Consider the following 7574-nt stretch of genomic DNA (forward strand, 5'->3'; position numbering starts at 1 on the left):
AAGTACCCTTTTTCTTAAAGATTTGCTACTTTGAGACATAGTATGCGATAAAAGTCTTATCGTTGATTAATAATTGGTTATTTTCACTCAAAAAACGCGTTTTCTTCACTATGAAATTTATAAGCAAAGTTGGGGTTCCCATGGGATTTTTGCATTTTCCCATGGGATTTTTGATTTTCCCATGGGATTTTTTCTCCCATGGGATTTTTTTTCTCCCAAAATTTGCAAATGGGAGAAAAATCCCATGGGTTTTTGAACATTTTAAAAAACGTGTTTTATTTGCGTTTGCAAGTATTTTAACGTTATTTAAGGACTGTATATTGGTTTTATGCCAATTATATATAAAAATATTTAGTAATAAAAAAATCCCATTTTAAAATGGGAGAAAAAAATCCCATGGGATTTTTTTCTTATTTTGGGAGATTTATTCATGAAACTTTCAGAAACATCATATTTTATGAAATGATGAACAACTACGATATTTTAATGCGTTAAGTCGTGTTTAAAAAAAAAAAAATCCCATGGGATTTTTAAAACACATGGGATTTTTAAATCCCATGGGATTTTTTCTCCCATGGGATTTTTTTTCCAATGGGATTTTTCAGTTTCGTAAGCCGAATAAGTTTCTTAATGCGAAAAACAACAATAAGGAAATAATAATTATAATTTTGAATAATAAATTGAATAATATAAATAACATGAATATTTTTAAAATGAGTTACAATTAAAGGTTTATGCTAGTAGAACTTGAGTCCAAATGGTGAGTATGCCAGCTTAGAACCAGTATAAATGCATCGCAGACAGACAACGCTGTCATACTGTACACACCGCTGAGTAACAATCTTTATTGCATTTCATTTTGCAACAGAAAATGAACTCCGTAGTATAATTGATCTTATATATGCCCTCTGCTTTTGAAAGCGTGCAACACATTAACATAACAATAAGTCCATGCCAAAAACTATGTGCAAATTCCATTCAAAGCTATATACACATTATAAAGGTCAGATGACCCGCGTCATGCGAAAATGGGTCTTATGTCATATGCGGCCGAAGTTGGTCCATCCTAGCTTGTCCAACCGCGCAGTCTGGTCAGGTACTACGCTGACTGATATATAAAGTCAAGCCATGATTCGTGGTCTCATATCCAAACTTGGTAGCTCCTGTGCGAAACTTTCACCGGAAACGACGGCACCGAGACGGGCGCTCAAACTTTGCGGATGCGCGTTATATGTTATATATAATAGCGCGATGTGTTTTTTCTTGCCTCAAATTAGTAAGCCCAATCAGCGTTTTATTGTGTTCTTTGCTTCTACTATTAACAAGAACTTCAACTGATACGAACATGAATTTTATTTTAATATGTTTATTTAATGCTCGGAAAACTCATTGTATATTTAGACTACTACTTATAAAACAAAGTCGGGTTTTCAACATCTGTTTTCGGCATAAAAATTGTTATTCCAAACCAGATTTTACGCACTTTACTGTACAAAATACCGTTAGGGCCACCGTGGTTACTCATTAAAATCCAGAGGGCGAGAATGCGAGAACGCGAAAGTACGATGACGACAGTGCGACAATACGATGGCGACAATGCGTTCGTACGATTGCGAAAACGCGCTAGTACGATGACGACAATGCGACAGTGCGACAATACAATGGCGGCAGTGCGATAGTACGGGGGCGACAATGCGATAGTCATATCGTATTGTCGCCGTGGTATCATCGCAATGTCGCCATCGTTCTATCGCATTGTCGCCATCGTATTGTCGCACTGTCGCCATCGCATTTTCGAATTGCCGCCATCATACTATCGCGTTATCGCATTGGCACCATCGTACTATCGCACTGTCGGCTATCGCCATCGTATTGTCGCACTGTCGTCATCGTATTTTCGCACTGTCGTCATCGTATTATCGCACTATCGAACTGTAGTATTGTCGCCATCGTACTATCTCACTGTCGCCATCGTATTGTCGCACTGTCGTCATCGCACTGTCTGATTGTCGTCATCGTATTATCGCGTTCTCGCATTGTCGCCATCGTACTATCGCATTGTCGCCATCGTATTGTCACCCTGTCATCATCGTATTGTCACATTGTCGCCATCGTACTATCGCGTTCTCGCGTTCTCGCCCTCTGGATTTTAATGTGTAACCACGATGGCACTAACGGTATTCCGTAATACTGCTAAAGCACAGTATGATTAGGTCACTCCCAATGCTCAAATCTCTATGTCTATTTTAGTAACAACACATGTCTATGGAAGGATATTTAGGTAAAAGTTACATCATTCGTGGTGAATATTTACATTATGACTGATGCTTATTCTAATTTGCTTTATGACAATTCCAACATGCTTGTTGTCTATTCGTTTATACTTGATGATTGCTGCAACATTACATCATTCATGAATAATATTTACATTATGCGTGATGTTTATTCTAACATGCTTCATGACAGTTCCAACATGCTTGTTCTCTATCGGTTATACTTGATGATTGTTTCAACATGCTTGGTGACTATCCAATGTTTGTGTGTTCATTATTCCTGAAACCAGTCATAATCGGTTTTGCCACTAAGCGTCATTAACAACGGCAGTTAGCAACAGGCAGTAAGCAGAATGCAAGTTACTAAATTATGACATCAGGTGGCGCGCGTTTATTTTCCGTATGTTGAATAAATTACTTTTCGGAAAAAAAAAGCGAAAACATCCGAATCATTTTGACTAGTAAACTGAATAAGCTGAATTAGTTCCCTTCGTTATATAATCTCCATTAAACTAAATACGTTCATTATTGCCATGAAGACCAGTAAGTTTACACAATGAATTGACTGCCGTGAATGTTTTTGATATTTGTAAGATGCAATTGGCACTCAAGAAATTATACATGTATTTTATTCAGAACATAACGGGGCTGATGTGTTGGAATTGTGGCCCTTCCCTAGTCCAAATAATTACAGTAGACGTAATCTACCGATGTGCATTGCATATCGACCTCATATTTATAAAGTAGCCCAAACCCCCATTGCCACAGACCTGTGCGTGAAACTTTCAGATTTCTCTAGTCTGTTTACCATGCTATAATTACAATTTCTATAAACACATATTTATCATTTTATGACTATATAATGTCTGTGGTATACAGAGAAACCTGAAAGTTACAAGTACTCGTGTCTAGTACTGTACAACTATTGTACTCCTCGTTGAGAAAACAACTACTTCGTCTGCATGTATTAAAATATCATAAAACATAATTTTCAATCAAGTTGGAAAAAAATCAATAAATAAATGTCATATAAACAGGTTTGTCATGAACGTTGACGTCGCTCTTGGTTACCAGAAAAATTCCCACGCACGGATTTCAACCGTCATTGTTTACAATCAATTAAGTGCATAAGTACTTGAATTTGTATAGTGTTTTTTAAAAGTGTCCAGCTACAGGTGGTTAGCGTGTGGCTATAATACTAGTTAGTGAAAACATATTTTGGAATGATAAGTAATCATATTATAACGAAAAATCAACTTTTCTTAAAAAAAATAAGTTAAATATATATTCAACAAGGTATCCAACTCGAAATCATCCGAAAACGGGATGCATCGTTTTAAACAGCCATTACTTCATCAATTTTGCAGCGATTTTCACGATCTTGGTCTTATTCAACGCAGAAATAAATTTCCTTTCTGGAAATGTATATGTCTTGCAATATTTTTACAAATACTGGGTCAACTTTTAAAAAATAACACGATACACAACTCGCGTGACCCAGCTGTGATCGATCAGACAGTATTCATGACTGAAATCTTCACGGGGAAATGGGCATTTTCCCTGCAAAGTTCACGAACCTCGATACCATAATTCAATAAAACGTATGAAAAAAACATTCTTACCGTGCTTGCCGTAGAATTATGCATCAAAACTAACTGTCCAGCGCATTTTCAAACCTTTGTTTACATACATTTCAACCAACTGACATTTTAAACACAAGAGTGATTTCATTGCTCCAATGCGGTGTTGTGTCTTTACAACTGGAGATTTCATTCATAAATACGGTCTGATCGATAACAACTGGGTCAAGCGAATTATGTATAGCTTTATTTCTTAAAATTTGACCCAGCATGTGTAGAAATATAACAATATATATACATTTCCTAAAAGGAAATTCATTTCTGCGTTGAATAAGACCGGGTCATGAAAATCGCTGCAAAATTAATTTAGTAATAGCTGCTCAAAACGATGCATCCCGTTTTCGGATGATTTCGAGTTGGATACCTTGTTATATATAAAACGGTAGTGATTTTTTTTTATATAGAAAATTTGATTTTTCGTTTTAATATGATTATTTATCATTCAAAAAGATGTTTTCACTAATTATTATCATAGCCACACGCTAACCACCTGTGTGTCCAGCACGTGTGCCGGGAGAACAGGGCTTAATGTATTTTTTGTTAAGCTCTATAATATTTATATCCAATCTGTATGAAAAAATGTCGGTGAACATTATTCCGGTGTTAATTTTTGAAAATATTGAGGCATTCGTTAATTATGGATCTAAAACGGAACATTAATCCGCAAAAAAAAACACCGGGCATATTGCATATTAGATCGGACACATGAAATTATTTCGAAAGAAAGCAATAAGAGTTTCAATTCTACATGAGTAAGTCTCGCTGTGCACGATTACGCTCTTACTGCTCGTATATATTTGACTCTTGGCAAATACCTAGTGTTTTATTTTGCTTAATCTAAATTGTGTCATGCATCTATATGTACTTAAAGCAGCATGACCAACAGCTCTTTCATATGTGAAAGAGATTGACACGAAATACCTACCCATCTAAAATAAAGTTTATATGTGCACTTCAATATTATAGTTTTAAAGCATTTTATGAGGTGCAATATAAAAGTACTCTAGTAAATTTGAAATTATGTAATCGATTTCCTCTCAACATACATGCAAAGTTCCAGATAACTTTTTCAGCAAAATCTTGGTTTACACTCTATAATAATCCAGCCTTAAAGTCTATTATTAATTCTTTTTTTTCAGGTAAATATAATTTTTGGCACATCCGCATTTAGGTTTATAGTCTAAGAAGAGCTAATGACAATTGCCGGGTTACAGCAGACTTTTTGCGATAAAAGGACCAGATAATGGAAAACGTTCGGCTTTTCGACTGTTGTAAAGATGGTCTGTTATTCATAATAACATTAAAGTGCTGTTGATTTCATAATTGTAATGAGGGCCTAGACGAGTGGGAACTCATTGATAAAATGTTTACATTATATGCATTGATATTGAGTTTTACGCATGATCACACATTTTGAATTCTTATTTTATTTTTCCAATGTGTAACCGTACGCACAGAATTTAAGTCTACTTTTTTACTAAATTTAATTCAATTTTTTACGACGTTAAGCGTCTTATCTGGAGCTCTGCATACATGCATTAGTAGCATATATTGAAATATATCCATAGACTTTCTTTGGTTATTGAAGGTAAATTACTGTACAAAAATTATGGTTAGTCATTAACCAAAAAAAAGTTAAGTCTACAAACACGCGGTTAATTTCGGTTCAGTAGCAAATATCTTACAAAGGTGCGCAACTTCTCCTATAACATAAAATTTCCGTTATACGCCGTAAATTTCCGTAGTCCTCCGTAGCATTTCGGAATGACTGTCGATTGACATCATTGTATCATGCATGATAGTATGTTGCTTTGTGCTTGGGTGAAACTCACATCTTACCATCGCGTTAATTTATTAAACGCATTAATATTTGATTTCATTATGCACTGCGCCTATTGCACAAGTCTCTCTGCACAAACCAACATACACATATGCAGCATGCAATTAACGAACAAGAATGTTGCATCTGTACACATGCATGATACCATTAAGCAGAATGTAAATAGACATTGGACATCAGGCAAGATGTAAGTGTCATCAAGCATGAAAAGGTGTCTACATACTAATTGAAAGTACCATCAAGAATCATGACACAGTCACAAAGAAGGATGTAATTTTTACCTAAATACCCTTCCATATTTGTCGGCACTGTGTGTTTGCTTAATTTCACTGAAGAACGTCTACTGGTAAATCTTACAAAACAAGTGATAAATAAGACTGAGTAGCAATTTTTTCGGCGTTGCTGTTTAACGTCAAATTTGGCCTTTCAACGAACTTCTTAAAAGCCCATTGAATTTTAATGAAGAAGTTTCCCGCTTGTAGGTCCGAATGAATTAAATCAAATTTTGCAATTGGCAATTTGATAGAAATCCCCATAAAACATTGCACATAGCTTTCTGAAATAAACAGGCCACATTGAACGCATTCACGATATCCAACAGCTCTCTTTGCAAAGACCTATCTAGTGTTTCTTGGCCGTGTAAGATCTATAATTAGAACATCGTCACCTAAACATCTACTAATAGAAGAGCATATTTTGGGGAAACAAATTCAATACGAGTATAAAACGTCCACGATCAATAATGTGTAGTTTGTTAAAGATATCACGGCAGTAAAAACATAGCACTTTAAAGAGACCACAATCTGGAACATTTGGTCAATTGTTGCGTCCGTGGCGGACAATACATTTTTAAAAAGAAAGCGTACAAAAAAGCAAACACAAAGTTCTTCGTAAGCTTGTTTTAATCTTAAAAACACATAATCGACAGTCATTCCAGTCAAATACAATACTAACAGTCAGCACTCTAGAGATCAAAATTGCGGATATAAATATTTAATTCAGGGATATCAAGTGTATCAAGTTCGAATTCCGGAAAAAATAGCCGGTAGTCTGGGGCATTAGGTCCCTTACAGGGATAAAAGGTAAATCCCCGCCCGAGCCGTAGCTAACTGATTTATTGTAGTCTTTCTAGTTGCAATTTCTGGTGAGTACAATGCCGAATATTACGGATATTTGCAACATGTCGAAGATTTTCGGAAAGTAGCGATGAGGTTTTCGTCAGTTAATATTCATGTCCATGCCGGCCGCTAACTTATCAGAATCAATAAAAAAGAACCAGGAAAAATCGGTACCGATCGCAAATTTCCGGAATTCCGATAAAGCTTCAACATAATTTGTTCTCAAATGATCGCGTACTCGAACGAATCTGTCCCTACGCCTCCAACTCCCTTTAAATCTCATCGGACGTACATTGATCTCAAAATCTATCCTTGACGACTCAAATCATATTTCCTGAATAGTTTGGCCTATTGACGTCCCTGTAATTATAACAATGGTCTTTTGGATAAACACCGCTAAGTTGTTGCAATATAATAACCGTTTAAAATAGTTACCGGTTTTCATTTAATAAAATGATTAAGTCATATTCGAGATTTCAGCGATTGCCAATATTTTGCTTTTGTTTCTCATAAGCATATGGTGCTTGGTATCTGTTATTGACTCCTATGTAGATTGCAAATATTACATAACACTTACAGCGGCCGAGCGCAGATATCTGCATTTGGCCGCTAAAAAGAAAAATCTTTGCGCATTAATTTAATTCAAATCTCATTATCATGATCAAAATCATCATCATCGTCGTCGTCGTCACTACTACCACCA

This window comes from Dreissena polymorpha, chromosome 13 (genome assembly GCF_020536995.1).
Source record: "Dreissena polymorpha isolate Duluth1 chromosome 13, UMN_Dpol_1.0, whole genome shotgun sequence".
In the NCBI taxonomy this organism is placed as follows: Eukaryota; Metazoa; Mollusca; class Bivalvia; order Myida; family Dreissenidae; genus Dreissena; species Dreissena polymorpha.